The 18,185-nt window shown below is 41.9% G+C and overlaps 1 protein-coding gene and 1 pseudogene across 3 annotated transcripts in view; both read left to right on the top strand.

Annotated features, from left to right (window-relative positions):
• Window positions 1-18,185, top strand: part of ADORA1 (adenosine A1 receptor) — a 193,945-nt gene that overhangs the window by 40,380 nt on the left and 135,380 nt on the right. The window lies entirely within an intron of this gene.
• LOC142743735 (uncharacterized) lies at window positions 4,142-17,222 on the top strand (annotated as a pseudogene).

Below are 18,185 nucleotides of genomic sequence, written 5' to 3'. Positions count from 1 at the left end.
CTGAGCCGCTTCATTTCTAATCAGTTTTTTTCAGTTTGTCGATGTAGCGGTGTACTGGCCCATAGACCTATTGGGTCCGTACACTGATACATCGGCTTTCCGAGAAAAGCAGATCGGAAACCAAGCAGCTCAGCGCTCACACAAGGGCATCTGCCGCTTCGTTTTAGCGATCTGTGGGGGTTTCAGTGCTCGGACCTCCACCGATCAAAACTTCTGACATGTCACTATGACGTCAGAAGTTTATTGAAAGTTTAGTTACCCTTTAACGGTCTTTCTACCATTGAACAAATCGTTATCTATGGGTGAGTTACTTTCGCAAACATGGGCATTTGAAACCCTGAAATTGGGCCACTAGAAGCTTCATGTCAGATGTCCTACTTGTCTCCTAGCTTTGCAAATACTTTGCTTTATTATTTTTCAAGTTCTTTCATGTTGTGTTCTCCATTCATATACGTAGCTGCTTTCAATACATAGTTACATAGTTCGTACAGTTGAAAAAAGACACATGTCCATCAAGTTCAACCAAGGGACGGGAAAAGGGAAGTAAAAAAATTCTACACATAGGAGCTTATATTTTTTTGTTCCAGGAAATTATCTAAGCCTTTTTTAAAGCCATCTACTGTCTCTGCTGTGACTGCTCCTGCGGTAGACTATTCCATAAATTCACCACAGTAAAGAAGGCTTGTCACCTCTGCAGGTTGAACCTTTCTTTTTCCAGATGGAGGGAGTGCCCCCTTGTTTTTTGAGGGGGTTTTACATGGAACAGGATTTCACCATATTTTTTGTATGTGCCATTAATATATTTATATAAGTTAATCATGTCCCCCCCTTAGTAGTCTTTTTTCAAGGATAAATAGGTTTAGTTCTTTTAATCTTTCCTCATAACTTAAATTCTCCATGCCCCTTATTAGCTTCGTTGCTCTTCTTTGTATTTTTTCCAACTCCAGGGCATCCTTTCTATGAACTGGAGCCCAGAACTGGACTGCATATTCTAGATGAGGCCTCACTAATGCTTTGTAAAGTAGTAATATTACATCCCTGTCCCACGAGTCCATGCCTCTTTTAATACACGACAGTATCTTGCTGGCCTTTGAAGCAGCTGATTGACATTGCATGCTGTTATTTCGTTTATGATTTACAAGTACACCCAGATCCTTCTCAACAAGTGACTCCCCGAGTGTACCCCCTAGGACATATGATGCATGCAGGTTATTACTCCCAGTATAGCTCCCCCTAGGACATAAAATGCATGCAGATTATTAATCCCAGTGTAGCACCCCCTAGGACATATGATGCATGCAGATTGTTGGTACCCAGGTGCATAACTTTACATGTATCTACATTAAACCTCATTTGCCAAGTGGACGCCCAAACACTCAGTTTGTTTAAATCCGCTTGCAATTCACGAACATCTTCCATAGACTGAACATTACTACATAGCTTGGTGTCCTCTGCAAAAATAGAAATAGTGCTATTAATCCCATCCTCTATATCATTAATAAATAAGTGCAAAATTCTCTTTTAGTCCGGGCATTGATTTCAGACATGCGACCAAACTGCACAGTTCTGTGTAAGGCTACAATCATACGGGGCAGATACGGTGCGCAAAAGCACACAACGTATCCGCCTTCGGCTGCAGGGAGAAAACTGTTTTTTAGTCTAACTGTTCGCTGTGGAAAACTGCACATAAAAAAAATAATAATGTAGACTTAAATGTGGAATATCATAAAATGCCAAGAAGTTTTAAATTAAGCTATCCACAAGAAATCTGTCAAATTTCCTCAGTTTTCCTTTGGTTTCAGTTGATGGAAATTGATCCTTCTATGTCTTATCTTTTTTCTACAAATCCAGACTGATTTAAGCTGGCCATTCACAAGATTACGATTGACCAGAATGCGGTTGATCAATCATCTGTCAGATCATTCATACAAACGATTCCACCAGCAACATTCCAGACTAAACTGGCAAATTAAAAAGGACTTGTCATGTTTCCAAAAAAGTTAAATTGCCACCATGCCTCTGTTCCCTCCCCCCGCTATCAGGTCCGTCTGTTTCTGCGGCTAATGTGCATTATAATAGATGAATAAAAAACTAGGCAGTGTCCACTACCCAGTGCCAACAGGACGTAAACCTGAGTCGCCCACCCAGTTGATAATTTAATCATATAGTCGCTGCAGAAACAAACACAGCTGATTACGGGTAACAGAGGCACGTAGAGACTAAATAAAAAGGCCTTGGAATCGGGGGGCAAAGCAAGAATCAAGGCAGAAATTTTGGTCCTCCATTTAACCCTTTCACGACCAATGACGAAAATGAACGTCATGGTCGGGTGCTAGTTCCCGCACCATGACGTTCATTTTCGTCAGTATTTCAAACTGTCACTCTGTGTAAACACAGAGTGACAGACCCGCGCTGACAGCTGTCCTAGACAGCTGGCACATCAGTCTCGCCGGACAGCTGACCATCGCCGCTGCTTTCGGCAATTAACCCCTTAAGTGCAGCGACAGATTGCCGTCGCCGCATTTAAGTGGTTTGAATTACATCGGCAGCCCCCACAAAGTGATCGTGGGGGCTACCGATGCTTATCGCGGCAATCGGAGGTCAGACAATGACCTCCGAGTTGCCATGTACGGAAGCCTCGGAGGAACAGCCTCCGGCCGTTCCTCCTCGGCTTCCTGTCAGAGTGACAGTTACGTCACAATGACAGTTAGAGTACATTACACTACTTGTCTAGTGTAATGTACTCTAGCAGCGATCAAAGCTGCAAGTCTCAATGTCCCCTAGTGGGACAAGTAAAAAAAGTAAAAATAAGTAATAAATGTTTTTAAAAAAAAGTGTAAAAATGAGTTTATAAGTTCTATAAACACAAAATGCTTTTTTTTCACTATAATAAGACTTTTATTATAGAAAAAAAATGAACACGTTAAAAAAGTACACATATTTGGTATCACCGCGTTCGTAACGACCCCAACTATAAAACTGTAATGTTATTTTTCCCGCACGATGAACACCCCAAAAAAAATCAATAAAAACCTACGACAGAATCACAATTTTTTTGGTCACCACCGCTCCCTAAATAAAGAATAAAAAGTGATCAAAAAGTCGCATGTTCCCAAAAATAGTACCAATAAAAACTTCTATCCGTCCCACAAAAAACAAGCTCTTACACAGCTTTTTTGACTAAAAAATAAAAAAATTATGGCTCTCAGAATATGGCGACACAGAATTTTTTTTTTTTTATAAATAAGTGATTTTATTGTGCAAACTCTAAAAAAAAAGGACCAAACTTATATACATCTGGTATCGCCGTAATCGTACCAACCCGCAGAATAAAGTAAAAATTTCATTTATAGCGTACGGTGAGCGCTGCAAAAAGAAAACCTAAAAAACGGTGTCAGAATTCCTGTTTTTTGGTCAGGATTGCAGAAAAAAATGAATAAAAAGAGATTAAAAAAAATCGCATGTACCCCAAAATGGTACCAATGAGAACTACAGATTGTCCCGCAACAAATAAGCCCTCACGCAGCTCCGGTGGTGAAAAAATAAAAAAGTTCTGGCTCTCAGAAAATGGTGATGCAAAATGTGCAGCGTTCCAAAATCGGTTAAGATCGGGCACCATTTATCAGTGCGACAGCGGCCACATATCTATGAATTATTATTTATTTACCACATTTTTATACCCTCTTATTATGCCCTGATGTGCTCCGCACAGATTACACATGCCCCCCACATTATAAACTGAAATATCAGCGAAACCCAAAACAGAAAAACTACCAAGCAAAATCTGCGCTCCAAAAGCAAAATGGCGTTCCCTCTCTTCTGAGCCCTGCAGCGTGCCCAAGCAGCAGTTTGCGCCCACACATATGGCATCGCCATACCCGAGAGAACCCGCTTAACGTTTTATGAGGTATTTGTCTTCTGTGGCACAAACTGGGCACAACATATTATGCACTGAAATGGCATAAAAATACCTATAAACTTGTAGGGTCAATTAACACATAGTCGTATGAGAAAACATGTATAAATTTTATTGAATATAACAATATAACACAATTAAAAGATGAATCATGCTGAGCATGAAATAAAACGTCTGTCGATTGCAGAGGACATGGGATAAAAGAGACATAGTCATGAAAATTACATGTGTGGACTACAAGACGAAAAATCAGTCAATCAGATTAAACCAGAAACAATAGATGACAGCATGCAACAAGACAAAGGTAAGTACTCTGCCAGAGATCACTACACAAAACTGTTGTAACATCAGAGAGCTGTCATGTTGCTGGACCTGATATATGCAAATGCCGTTGGTAATACTATAAACGTTTATAGATGAGGTAGAACACAACACGAAACATGTAACATACCCATGATAGCTCTCTGCAAGGAGAGAACGTCAGTCCCGACGCGCGTCGGGACTGACGTTCTCTCCTTGCAGAGAGCTATCATGGGTATGTTACATATCAGGTCCAGCAACATGACAGCTCTCTGATGTTACAACAGTTTTGTGTAGTGATCTCTGGCAGAGTACTTACCTTTGTCTTGTTGCATGCTGTCATCTATTGTTTCTGGTTTAATCTGATTGACTGATTTTTCGTCTTGTAGTCCACACATGTAATTTTCATGACTATGTCTCTTTTATCCCATGTCCTCTGCAATCGACAGACGTTTTATTTCATGCTCAGCATGATTCATCTTTTAATTGTGTTATATTGTTATATTCAATAAAATTTATACATGTTTTCTCATACGACTATGTGTTAATTGACCCTACAAGTTTATAGGTATTTCTATCAATTATTTAGGGCAATACACCAAGGTTACTTGGTTTCATTATAGGTCTAGTATAAAGTTACCTATATAGTACATAACTATATATACATATATTTATCTAATATATTTTTCTAGACCCTCCCTGCATGTACCAGTAGGTTTATGTTGACTGAAATGGCATATCAGTGGAAAATTGCAATTTTCACTTTGAACCATTCGCTGTGCACTAACCCCTTTGCGCACTATGACTTAATTGCCCGTCATGGTGCGGCGGTTGATGTATGGAGCCGGCTCACGTGCTGTGCCCGCTCCATACGCTGTGGGTGTCGGCTGTGTATTACAGCTGACACCCGGGACTAACGGACAGGTACAGCGATCGCGCTGTTACAGAAGCCTGTAAGAATAATAATATACTTCAATACATTAGTATTGCAGTATATTGTACCAGTGATCCAATGATCGCTGGATCAAGTCCTCTAAGGGGATTGATTAATAAAATGTGTAGAAGAATTATAGTTATTAGTAGTGAGAATTTTTTTTTTTAAAGTTAAAAAAAATACACCTTTTCCCATTTTTCTTCTAAAGTAATGTAAAAAAATGATCAAAATTGGTATCGCTACATCCGTAAAAGTCCGAACTATTACAATATACCATTATTTAATTTGTACAGTGAACACCTTAAAAAAATTTAATAATTGAAACGCTGTTTTTTGTTTTTTTTTGTCACCTTAGCTCTAAAAAAAATGTAATACAAAAAATGGTACCAATAAAAACTGCAGCTCCTCCCGCAAGAAATAAGCCCTCACACCGCTCTATTGATGGAAAAATAAAAAAGTTATGGCTCTTGGAAAGCGGGGAGTGAAAATCTAAAATAAGAAAGCAAAAAATGGATCAGTCCTGAAAGGGTTAATTCATTTCCAATGAAAAAACGTATGACCACAAGTGGGGTATTTCCGTACTCGGGAGAAATTGCTTTATAAAAAATGGTTGTTTTTTTTTCCGCCTTTATCCCTTGTGAAAATGAGAAAATTCAACATTTTAGTGGAAAAAATGTGATATTAATTTTCACGCCCTAATTCTAATAAACTCTGCAAAAGACCCGTGGGGTCTAAATGCTCACTATACCCCATGAAAAATTCCTTGAAGGTTTTTCCAAAATGGGGTCACTTTTGGGGGATTTCCACTGTTTTGGTCCCTCCAGTGCATTGCAAATGCAACATGGCACCGAAAACCATTCCAGCAAAATCAGAAATCCAAATGGTGCTCCTTCCCTTCTGAGCCCTGCTGTGGGTCCAAACAGCAGTTTATTACCACATATTGTCGTAATCGGGAGACATTGCTTTACAAATGTTGGGATGCATTTTCTTCGTTATTCCTTGTAAATATTAAAAATGTCTATGTTGTTTCAGAAAAAAAGTACATTTTAATTTTTACAGACTAATTCCAATATATGTAGCGAAAAACCTGTGTGGTCAAAATGCTAACTATACCGCTAGATAAATACCTTAAGGGGTGTAGTTTTCGAAATGGGGTCGTTTATGGGGAGTTTCTATCGTTCTGGCAGCTCAAAGCTTCTCCAAATGTACAGTGGGGCCTAAAACATTTTCAAGTAAAATATGAGTCCTGAAAGCCTCCGGGTGCTCCCTTCCTTTGGGGCCCTGCCGTGTGTCCACACAACACATTAGGGCCACAATGTGGGTATTTTTGAAAACAGGAGAAAGAGGGTGAAAGATTTTGGGGTGTGTTTCTTCATTTTCATTTTCGCTTTACAAAGAAATCGGTCTTCAAACTGATACTTTTATGAAAAAAGTTTAAAAATTTTTTTCACCTGTTATGCATTCAATTTAGCAAAAAACTGTGGGGTCAAAATACTTACTATACCCCTAAATAAATACCTTATGGTGTCTAGTTTTCTAAATGGGGTCGTTTACGGGGAGTTTCTATCGTTCTGGCAGCTCAAAGCCTCTCCAAATGTACAGTGGGGCCTAAAACATTTTCAAGCAAAGTATGAGTCCTGAAAGCCTCCGGTTGCTCCCTTCCTTTTGGGCCCTGCCGTGTGTCCAGGCAGCGCATTAGGGCCACAATGTGGGTATTTTTGAAAACAAGAGAAACAGGGTGATAGATTTTGTGGTGTGTTTCTTCATTCTCATGGTTGCTTTACAAAGAAATCGGTCTTCAAACTGACACTTTTATGAAAAAAAAGTGAATTATTTTTTTTCTTCACCTGCTATATATTAAATTTAGCAAAAAACTGTGGGGTCAAAATACTTACTATACCCCTAGATAAATACCTTAAGGGGTCTAGTTTTCTAAATGGGGTCATTTGTGGGGGTTTCCATCACTGTGAGACCTATGAGCCTCTGAAAACCTGGCTTGGTGCAGGAAAACAAAATGTACTTCAAAATTTATACAATTATTATTTCATTTGTAAGTCCTCTAAATTGCTGAAAATTTATTTTATTTTTTCAAAAGTGCTGCCAATATAGAGTAAAGAGATAGAAATATATATTTAATTAAAAAAATTGTACAGTATGTGTGTACATATGTGACATATTGCAGTTAAAAATAGGGAAAAATGGTAATTTTTACAAAATTTCTTTCATTTTTCTATTTTTTAATTAATTTCCGCAAATTGTATCAGTCTACTTTTACCACTAAAATAAAGTACAACATGTGACGAAAAAGCAATGTCAGAATTACTTGGATATTCAAAACTTTCACAGAGTTATTCTGTGATAAAGTCAGACATACCAGATTTTACAAAACTGGCTTGGTCATTAAGGCACAAACAGGCCCGGTCATTAAGGGGTTAAGCACATAATTAAAAAAACAAACAAACTGAAATACACTTGTGCAACGTAGCTAATTAACTGGCAGTAGTAGGCCGATCATGCCATACACCTAGTTTCAGCTGACAACGGGCCAACAATTTCCAACCAATAACATATTCGACAGACAAAATTATGCTGTCACCCATGGCAAAGTGATTGTTCGCTAAAATGTTAAAACGATAGTTTACCAAAATGGTATATTGCTATATCTTCTGTCGACTGAATTGCTAGTTGCGACTGTGCATTTTGTTAGATTACAATTCTTGGTTGCTTGTTTCAGATTTCTAGAAATTAGAGAGTTAAAATCAGTCCCAGAATATTAATATGAGAGTGGAGGTGAAAATGTTGGTGTGAAACTTCCAATTCACAGATGTAGTACATATGCATTATAATACTGTATATACAATGGCGCTAGAGACAGTTCATATAATGCATCATTCCTTCAAATCCCCAGTTACCAGAGTTCCTACAGAGAACCTGCCATGCACGTCATTTTGTTTAGGATAAATTGGACTCGCCACAGGGAATATTTCTGCAGCTCTAGTTTAACTATAAGACGTAAGGATGTTTTACCTATCGAAATTAACGTATATCCGTGTAATCCTCTGAGCTTTCATACAAGATCCATTAGAACACCAGACACCTGCTCCTGGCTTACATGCCAGCAGTGGTTAAATAGATTGGTGACCCCCAACGCTGCGAGTTGCATAAACAGAAATGCTAATGGCAAATAAACTAATGTTCTATTGTATGTATATGGATTAGCATTCTTACTTGCTATGAACATGTTTCAATGAGTGTAAAAAATGCTTTTCCTTCAGAGAGCACAGAGCAATAATCATCTCGATTTGCCAAGATCTGCTAATACCCTCCAGACTGGCATTTCATTGTCGTCATGGTTGTAGGAGTTTCACTGCTTGTTTTGTTGCTTGTTTTGCTATATACAGTTTTTTTTTCCAATACTTCTTTCTTTACTCTGTGTCTTTGAAAATGTAATAAAATGAGAAATAATAATGAAGAGTCAAGAGTATAATAAAAATACTTGGAAACCTCAATAACTTAAAATAATTTGGATAAAATGCAACGCAAATGTTATGAGAAGCATCCATTAGGCCTCTTTCGGACAAGCATATTTTACATCCATATTCCATCCGTTTTTCTGTCCGTAAGGCCATTTTCACACGGCATTATTTTGCATCAGTATTAGTAAGTCAAAACCAGGAGTGGTTCCAAAACACGGAAGGTACAAATCTTCTCATTATACATTTTCCCTGTGTACATAGGTTCCACTTCTTATTTTGGCTTTCAAAGCCACTGCTGTGTGAAAGAGACCTAATAAGGAGCTAACGTTTATCCATGAAGGTATGCACATGGACATATACACATGTATTTTAAAAACGCAACATGCACTACTTTCATCTGTGTTGCGGTTGGAAAATGCCCATTGAAGTGAATGGGAGCAGGCTGTAATACTATGAACTGCTGTGTCGGCAATTCACAGTACGAGCAGTAACGGACCCTGACCGATCAGGTATTGATAGCCTATCCTGAGTATAGGCCATCAATTTTTAGGGACTGGAAAACTCCTTTCAGGTCTATGGAAAGTGATCTAAATACAGATACATCCATATTTAGTTTGTATAAGGGGCAGTTTTATGTAATTCAATTATTTCCCTAGAAGACAGCCCATTGGTTTTACGGATCTGTAATACTGATGCAATATTGACATGGCCAGCCTTAGATACGTTCGACCAGTGAGGCCGCACAGGGCGCCAGCCGCCACACTGCAAGAGGGGCGCCAGCGGGTGTCTGTATCCCCGCGCCATTGCAGCTACCAGCGGGTCAGGTGCCACTCGCTGACTGCACCCAGGGCCGGCCTTAGGCAGTCGCCTTTCCGCCCGGGCGCTTCTTCACTTAGTAGCCGTCGCTACCGCTGTAGCAGCCGTAGCGGCTGCTATTGTGGTAGCGACGGCACTATAGCAGAGCAGGGAGGTATCTCCCTGCTCTGCTATCTACTAGCACCACTGTAGCTCCCTGAATGAGCGGAATCCCCATGTGGCCGGGGATTCCGCTCCTGGAGCACTGCTTGATGTCTCTGTCCATATATGGACAGTGACATTAGGGGAAACTCCTGAAGCGGAATCCCCGGTCACAGCGGTTGCAGACTCTGTGACCGGGGATTCCACTCCAAGATAAGCCAGTGACGTCATGGACACAGACGACAGGAGCTTCTCCTGGAGTGGAATCGACGGTCACAGCATCGGCAATGCTGTGGACGGGGATTCCGCTTCAAAAGTTTCCCCTGATGTCACTGTCCATATATGGACAGGGACATCAAGCAGCGCTCCAGGAGTGGAATCCCCAGCCACACGGGGATTCCGCTCCTTCAAGGAGCTACAGTGGTGCTATCTATACTGGAAGGGGGGGGGGGGTTTGCTATCTACAAGGGGGCTGTGGACTGTGTGGCGCTACCTACAAAAAAGGACAACTGTGGAGGAGCACACAAAATACCCGGCTTTCCCGGCTAGCAAATAAATGTGTTGAAATAAACTAAGATATAACTTTTATTTAATCTAGCTAAAGGGATTAATCCTTTAGCTAGACTAAATAAAAGTTATATCTTAGTTTATTTCCACACATTTATTTGATAGATGGGAAAGCTGGGTATTTTGTGTGCTCCTGCACAGTTGTTCTTTTTTAAATGTCTATTGCCCGCCAGCTATCAGTGTCATTTTGTAGTCCTTGCACTACCTACAAGGGGGCTGTGGGCAGTGTGGCACTACCAACCAGGGGTCTGTGTGGCACTACCAACCAGTGGGCTGTGTGGCACTACCAACCAGGGGGCTGTGAACTGTGTGGCACTCCCTACCAGGGGTCTGTGTGGCACTCCCTACCAGGGGGCTGTGCGGCACTCCCTACCAGGGGGCTGTGCGGCACTCCCTACCAGGGGGCTGTGCGGCACTCCCTACCAGGGGGCTGTGCGGCACTCCCTACCAGGGGTCTGTGCGGCACTCCCTACAGGGGGCTGAGTGGCACTCCCTACATTGGGCTGTTTGGCACACTCTACAGGGCGCTGTGTGGCACTCTTTACAGGGGGCTGTGTGGCGCTATCTACAAGGGGACTGTGTGGCGCTATCTACAAGGGGACTGTGTGGCGCTATCTACAAGGGGGCTGTGTGGCGCTATCTACAAGGGGGCTGTGTGGCGCTACCTACAAGGGGACTGTCTGGCTCTAACTACAAGGGGGCTGTCTGGTCCTACCCGCATGGGGTCTGTGTGGTGCTACCCACAAGGGCGCTGTGTGGCGCTACCTACAAGGGTCTGTGTGGCGCTACCTACAGGTGTAATCTGCGAGTGGTGGGCTGATGGTCATTTTACTGTGAGTGGTGGGCTGATGGTCATTTTACTGTGAGTAGGGGGCTGATGGTCTTTAAGTGGTTTCCGCCTCTGACCTCCAATTGAAATTAATAGGAGGCAGAAAATATCTGCGGCGCTCATTTGGAGCTTTTTTGGCTGCGTCTTTCAACAGCTTAGGAAAAAACACAAAAAAAGTCAAACAACGCTGTCAGCTGCTGAAGGAATTTTGAGGCAGATTTTTTTTGCCTTACAAAAAACGTGTGTGAACATACCCTACGAGTGTAGTGCTTGTTCTTAGCCATTTTCTGTGTTTCTCAAAACAATTTTTGGTAGGGGGGCCCTGAGGAAATGTTATTTTTCCAGTGCTACCTCGAGTCTGAAAAGGTTGGGAAACTCTGTACTAGGCTACAGGATCCTGTCATGGAGCAGCTCAGTTCGTCATGGGAACGGGGCCTAGGTGAGTACAATTTTTGTTTTTGTTTGGGGGCACTGTCTACAAGGGGGAGGTGGGGGACTGTATGGCACTGTCTACAAGGGGGAGGTGGGGGGGCTGTATGGCATGATCAACAAAAAGGAGGTGGGGGATTATGGCACTGTCTACAGGGAGGCTATATGGCAAAATCTACAGGGGGCACTATACTGTGTGGGGGCCACTAAGCGGACATTATACTGTGTAGGGGTACTACAGGTGGCATAATACTGTGGGCACAATTAGAGGACAAAATACTGTGTCCTTGAAGGGGTTGTAATATATTATATTATTAAATATTATTATTATACTGTATGGGGGCACTAAAGCGGCATTATAAGTAAAATTATTGTCCTCATCGGCTCCCGTACAAGGCAGACTCGGACGCCATTTTCTGGCGTCTGATTGCCACAGCAATATTTTGAATAAAAAGTAATTATAAAGTTACACACTGATTTTAAAGCAAGTTTTTTTGTTTTTTTTAAATAATAAAGTCAAAGGTTTACATAGCCTTTAAGAGTTCGTATTCTGGGAAGAACCGGAAGCGAATAGAAAGCATCATCGGCGTCCACGGCGGATATTGCAGGAAGACGTGGTGGTGCTAGGGCTGAGGGCATATGGACATACGGCTGCCTGCGTCCCATGAGAAGGGTTGAGCCTGAGACTTGGTTTTCTCCAGATTATCATAAGCATCTCATCTCCAACTCCTCGTCGCACCCTACTTCATCCTTTGACCCGTTAACACTCCAGGACATACTATTTTGTCATGGTAACTGCATCGTTCACGCTCCATGACATAATAGTATGTCATGGATGAAACACCGCACCGTTCGCATTCATGAGCTGTGATAGCTGCTGTTTCCGACAGCAGGCTATCACAGCTCAGTGTGCAGGGACCGATCGCAGTGGTCCCCGCTGATTAACCCCTCAGAAGCCGCTTTCAATAGCGATCACGGCTTCTTAGGAGTTAAACCACCATCGACGGCCCGCTACACGATAGCGGGCGGCGATGACTACTATGGCAACCAGAGTCCTAACAATAGACTCGGGCTATGCCATCTACGAAAGCCTTGTGGGTCCTGTCAGTGTAGTGCAGTGTATTAGAATTGCAATCACGGCCTCCTGCCCTCAAGTTCCCTAGTGGAACAAAGTAAAAAGGTTTAAAAAAGTTAAAATAAAGTTGTGTAAAATTAAAAAAATAAACGTTTTAAAAGTAAAAATCCCCCCTTTTCCCTTATCAGTCTATTATTTTAAAAAAAACAACACATAAACTATACATAATTGATATTGCCGCGTCTGTAATGGCCTGAACTACAAAAGTATTTTATTATTTATCCCGCACGGTGAACACCATAAAATAAAATAATAAGAAACCATACCAGAATCAAAATTTTTTGATCACTTCACCTCACAAAAAATTGAATAAAAAGAGATCAAAACGTTGCATGTACTTAAAAATAGTACTGATTGAAACTACAGTTCGTTATGCAAAAAACAAGTCCTCACACGGCTTTCTTTATGGAAAAATAAAAAAAAGTTATGGCTCTTGGAATATGGCAACTCCAAAAGTAAATGATTTTTTATAAAAAGTAATTTATCGTGCAAACACCGTAAGACATAAAAAAACTATAATCATCTGGTATCCGCGTAACCGTATCGCTCTGCAGAATAAAGTGAATGTCATTTATAGCGCACAGTGAACGCTGTAAAAAAATAAAATAAAAAATAAAAAAGAATCGTAGAATTGCTGTTTTTTAGTTACTATGCCTCTTAAATTTTTTTTATAAAAACCGGTCAAAAAGTCGCATGCACCCCATGAAAACTATAATGAATTCCTCAAGAGGTTTAGTTTCCAAAATGGGGTCACTTTTAAGGGTTTCCCCTGTACTGGTACCTCAGAAGCTCTGCAAATGTGGCGCCCAGAAACCAATCCAGCAAAATCTACACGTCAAATAGCGCTCCTGCCTTTCTGAGCCCTGACGTTTGTCCAACCAGCAGTTTATGGCCACATATGGGGTATCGCCGTAATTGGGAGAAATTACTTTACAAATGTTGGGGGGTTTTTTCTCCTTTATTCCTTGTCAAAATTAAAAATTTGTACCTTTTATCGGAAAAATTAGATTTTCAATTGCACAGCCTAATTCCACAAATTGCAGCAAAAAAACTGTGGGATCTAAATGCCCAGTATACCCCTCGATAAGTTCCTTGAGGTGTGTAGTTTTCCAAGTAGGGTCACTTTTGGGGGGTTTCCACTGTTTTGGCACCACAAGACCTCTTCAAACCAGACATGGTGCCTAATAAAAAGGAGGCCTCAAAATCCCCTTGGTACTCCTTTGCTTCAGAGGCCGGTGCTTCAGTCCATTACCACACTAGGGCCACATGTGAGATATTTATAAAAACTGCAGAATCTGGGCAATAAATATTGAGTTGCGTTTTTCTGGTAAAACCTTCTGTTTTACATAAAAAAATGGAATAAAATGGATTTCCTGACAAAAAACTAAATTTGTAAATTTCACCTCTACTTTGCTTTAAATTCCTGTGAAACACCTAAAGGGTTAGTAAACTTTATAAATGCTGTTTTGAATACTTTGAGGGGTCTAGTTTCTAAAATGGGCTATTTTATGGGGTTTCTAATATATAAGCCCCTCAAAGCCAGTTCAGAACTGAACTGGTGCCTAAAAATAGGCTTTTGAAATTGTATTAAAAATATGAGAAATTGCTGCTTATGTTCTAAGCCTTGTAACGTCCTAGAAAAATAAAAGAATGTTAAAAAAAATGATGCCAACAAAGTAGACATATGGGAAATGTGAACTAGTAAACATTTTGGGTGGTATAACCCTCTGTGTTACAAGAAGATGCATTTGATTCAGAAAAATGCAATTTTTTTCACATTTTCTCAAAATTTGGAAATTTTTCACAAACAAACCCTAAATATATTGACCAAATTTTACCACTATCATAAAGCCCAATGTCTCACGATAAAATCTCAGAATCGCTTGGATAGGTATAAGCAGTCTGAAGTTATTGCCACATAAAGTGAAATATGTCAGATTTGAAAAATGGGCTCTGAGCCTTAAGGCCCAAACTAGGCTGCGTCCTTAAGGTGTTAAACCCTCATGTCCTGGAGACCCTGACTTTATACCTTCCAAGTGGAAAGAGAGCGTGTCCTGTAGAAGAGGAAATCTGACACCAGAGAGCAGCACACTCGCCAAGAAGAAATGTCTGCAGCCACCACGAAAAAGCCGGAGAAAGTCGAGCTCCACCCATTCTAACAGTGACGAGAGGCTCCACCCATCTTCAAATGTTCTTTCAACAGCATTTCGGAGGTTTGTGAATCTTCGTCGTAAAGCTCCCGGCCTGGGGGTCGCCATGAAGCCTCTGAGCAGTAAACATAAAAGTGAAGCGATTTCCTTGTCTCTGGACTCATTATGGGACTTTGAAGCTGATAGTTTGACTCTGTGTAAGAAGACAAAGATGGGCACAGACACGACTAATCTCTTGAGCATGTCGGCTGAGACTCTGCACAGTCCTCTTCAGAAGCCTACCCTCCTATCCAGCACACCATCTATGATGCAGATGGCAGTGCCCAGGAAGGGAGATGCCATTGTTAGGCAGCTGGCTCTGATTGAACCACTGGAGGACAGCATTGTTATCTGTCCGGACATTGATTTTTCTTCTGATGTGAATGAACGTGCCCTATCACCATGCAGAGGCCTTTTCTGGCAGGATGACTCGGCCACAAAGTGAAGACATTATCTAACTTGCAGAGAAGTAAAAGTAACGCAGCACCAACATCCAGTAAAGGATGCAGTACAAAAACAATGGAGTATAAAACCCCTGAAGTCAAGTTGATTAAGAAGGAAAGGTTTGGTGATGGACCAGGGTCTGGGGTGAAACGCCTAATTATTAAAGCAAGCCTTGACAGAAGGTCGTTGTCTATCTGTCCAATGTCCTCTCCTGAGTCACAGTCTGTTTTCAGCGGTGAGGGGAAGTTGAAGCCTTGTCTCCAGGAACATGGTGATGAAGACGTGTTTGGTGTCAGCGCTGAGCTGTTTCTAAGTGACTTCACATTAGACAAAGAGGAGACTGCTCTAGCTCACAGAGCTGATCAGGAGACGAAGTGAACCAAACAGCCACATCTCGATGGTTCGTGTCCTAAAGAAGGATGAGGCGTCCGAGGACCTGGAGAACACAGAAACTCTTCCCAGAAGCGAGGAGTCTGCAGTGCTCAGCAGTTGCTCTCCCACGTTCCAGAATATAGCAAAGACTTCCCTTATTACAACCTCTGTGCTGAAGAACAAAGTGCAGAACCCTGTGGCTCCACAGACTGTAGGCACTGGCAAGAATGTTTGCATCAGTAGATTTAGTGCCAACAGATGGGGCATCTTCAGAAAAAAAACAGCCACCACTCCCCAACAGTAGTTCTCCTTCCAGTACAGATTGAGAAAGAATCTCCGTGTTGGTAACATGCACTTCTCTTCTGTTATCCCCTTCTGTATTGACGACATCATTCATGAACTCTACGGCAGTCACGAACTTCAATTTATTTAAAAGAATCCCTGACCACTCAAAGCCCTCAGGAAGAGCGTCAGCGATAGGCACGACTTTGTGCAGCTTTGCCCCTCCACAGAAGAAAGTTGACGCTGGAACACCTATTCGTTGCCCAGTGAAGAGAAGAAATGGAACAAAGATGTCTCTCTGCTCGCAGAACTCGTCTCTGTTCCTGTTGTCAACGTTACAGTCGCCTCTTGGCACACACGAGCTCACGGATGCTGAGAAGGTGTTTGCCGAATGTTAGCAAGACAAGCTCGTCCCATTCTCTCAATGCCTCACCCAGGATCAGCTCAGCCGCTGTCAGAAATTGGAAGAAGGGGTGTATGGTGAGGTGTTCCGGACGTTGCGAGTGGGGCAGCATGTGGCCCTGAAGGTCATCCCCATAGAAGGTTCCCAGAAGATTAATGGAGAGTATGAAAAGAGTTTTGCAGAAATTCTCCCAGAAACCATCATATCCAAGGAGCTCAGCTTATTGAAAGAAGGTGAATACAACCAGACCAGCGGCTTTATCCAGCTGCATTCAGCTCATATTATGCAGGGTTCCACCAGAGCTGCTTTCTCCATGGGACACATTTTCGGTAGAGAAGGGGCAGAGAATGAGTGGCCAGACTTGTTTGGATCTGAGCAACTCTTCATTATTCGAGAGTTTGAGTTCGGTGGAGAAGACTTGGAGCACATAAGTTCCAAGCTGCCTTCTGTGGCCGCCTCCCGCAGTATCCTGCACTAGTTAACGGCAGCCCTGGCTGTGGCTGAAGCAGAGCTAAGATTTGAGCACCAGGATTTATACTGGGGTAATCACCTGATTGAAAAAACAACATCTTGCAAGTTGTCAGTGTCTTTACATGGCGAGATGATTGACATTCCCAGCGCCAGGTTACATGTCAAGATTATTGACTACACACTTTCTCGGCTGGATACAGATGGACTCAGTGTTCTGTGACCTGTCCACCGATGAGGAGGTTTTCCTGGGAAAGGGAGATCTGCAGTTTGATGGTAATAGATCGATGAGACAAGAGAACCAGAACATCTGATCTCCATATATGCCTCATTCTAATGTACTGTGGTTGCACTATCTGTGTGACAAGCTTCTTCGGGAAGTGAGGTATATATAAAGAAGCCAACATCTGCCCCCCCCACCCCAGCGCCGGGTGCTGTCCAGACTCAAGGACTTCAGGAGAGGGGTGCTGCAGTTTGGATCTGCAACTGAAGTGCTAAAGAGAAGCCAGCTCTTTAAGTGATCTCACCATGGACTGCACCAAGATGTCTCCTAAGGCCACGGTCCGCTACACATAGAAACTACTCCCCGATCTCATGTGACTGTGGCCTCTGGAGGGTGCACAGTCTCCTGCTGTGTATTGCCAGGAGGGGCTGATGACATGATACATGCAGATGTGGTTCTGGTGTGCCAGGCTGCTTGATTTTATTTTAATTGCTATAATAAAAGACTATTGAGTATTAAGAATCCGTATTCTGGACGTTTACAAATACGCTGGTCTGAAAGAGGCCTTATTGAAAGGTTGAGTACATATGTCAACATTGTTTATGTACCTTTCAATGAAGTCTAAACATGAACACACTATTTAGGCTTTTCTACTACTTAAGCGAACAACCACACTATTTGTGGAGCCACAATTATTTTTTTTTCTAATTACACAGTAATGTAATCATGCAATAGAGTTATCCTATTATACAAGTGAATACACAATCCCTATATTTTGTATAAATTCTATACAGCGGGATGTGATCACATAAACGTAGGGTTAAAACGCTCTGTGAAAGAGGCCTTGCTGCTCGCAACACATGGAATGCTTGCGACATGCACCGGAGTGTAGCCTAACACGTACGTCGGGAAAGTTCTCGACTTAGATGTTAAGTGTTCATAGGGCTCCATTAGCCTGAGGTTAAGAGTATAATTTTAGCCTCCGTCAGGCTGGTATACATCAGTATACCTTTTTTTTTGTCTGGTGTTTGGCAGTTGCCCTTCGCCCTGGCGGTTAGGGCAGATGCATGTTTAGTTCAGTCCAGACAGGTAGAGGACTTCTGTTTGTTTTTTACAACATTATTTGCACCATTTTGTCGAATAAAATAAAACTGCGGTCAGTTTTAAACCAAAAAACCCTCTGTTGTGGACTGAATTTCCTCGGGTGCCGGTATCAGTGGGACAGTCTACCCCTACAGATAGCTATCCAATGAGCTCATGC

The sequence above is a fragment of the Rhinoderma darwinii genome, chromosome 2 (assembly GCF_050947455.1).
Source record: "Rhinoderma darwinii isolate aRhiDar2 chromosome 2, aRhiDar2.hap1, whole genome shotgun sequence".
Classification (NCBI taxonomy): domain Eukaryota; kingdom Metazoa; phylum Chordata; class Amphibia; order Anura; family Rhinodermatidae; genus Rhinoderma; species Rhinoderma darwinii.
The sequence above is the reverse complement of the archived record's forward strand: the minus strand, read 5'-3'. Positions and strand labels throughout refer to the sequence as shown.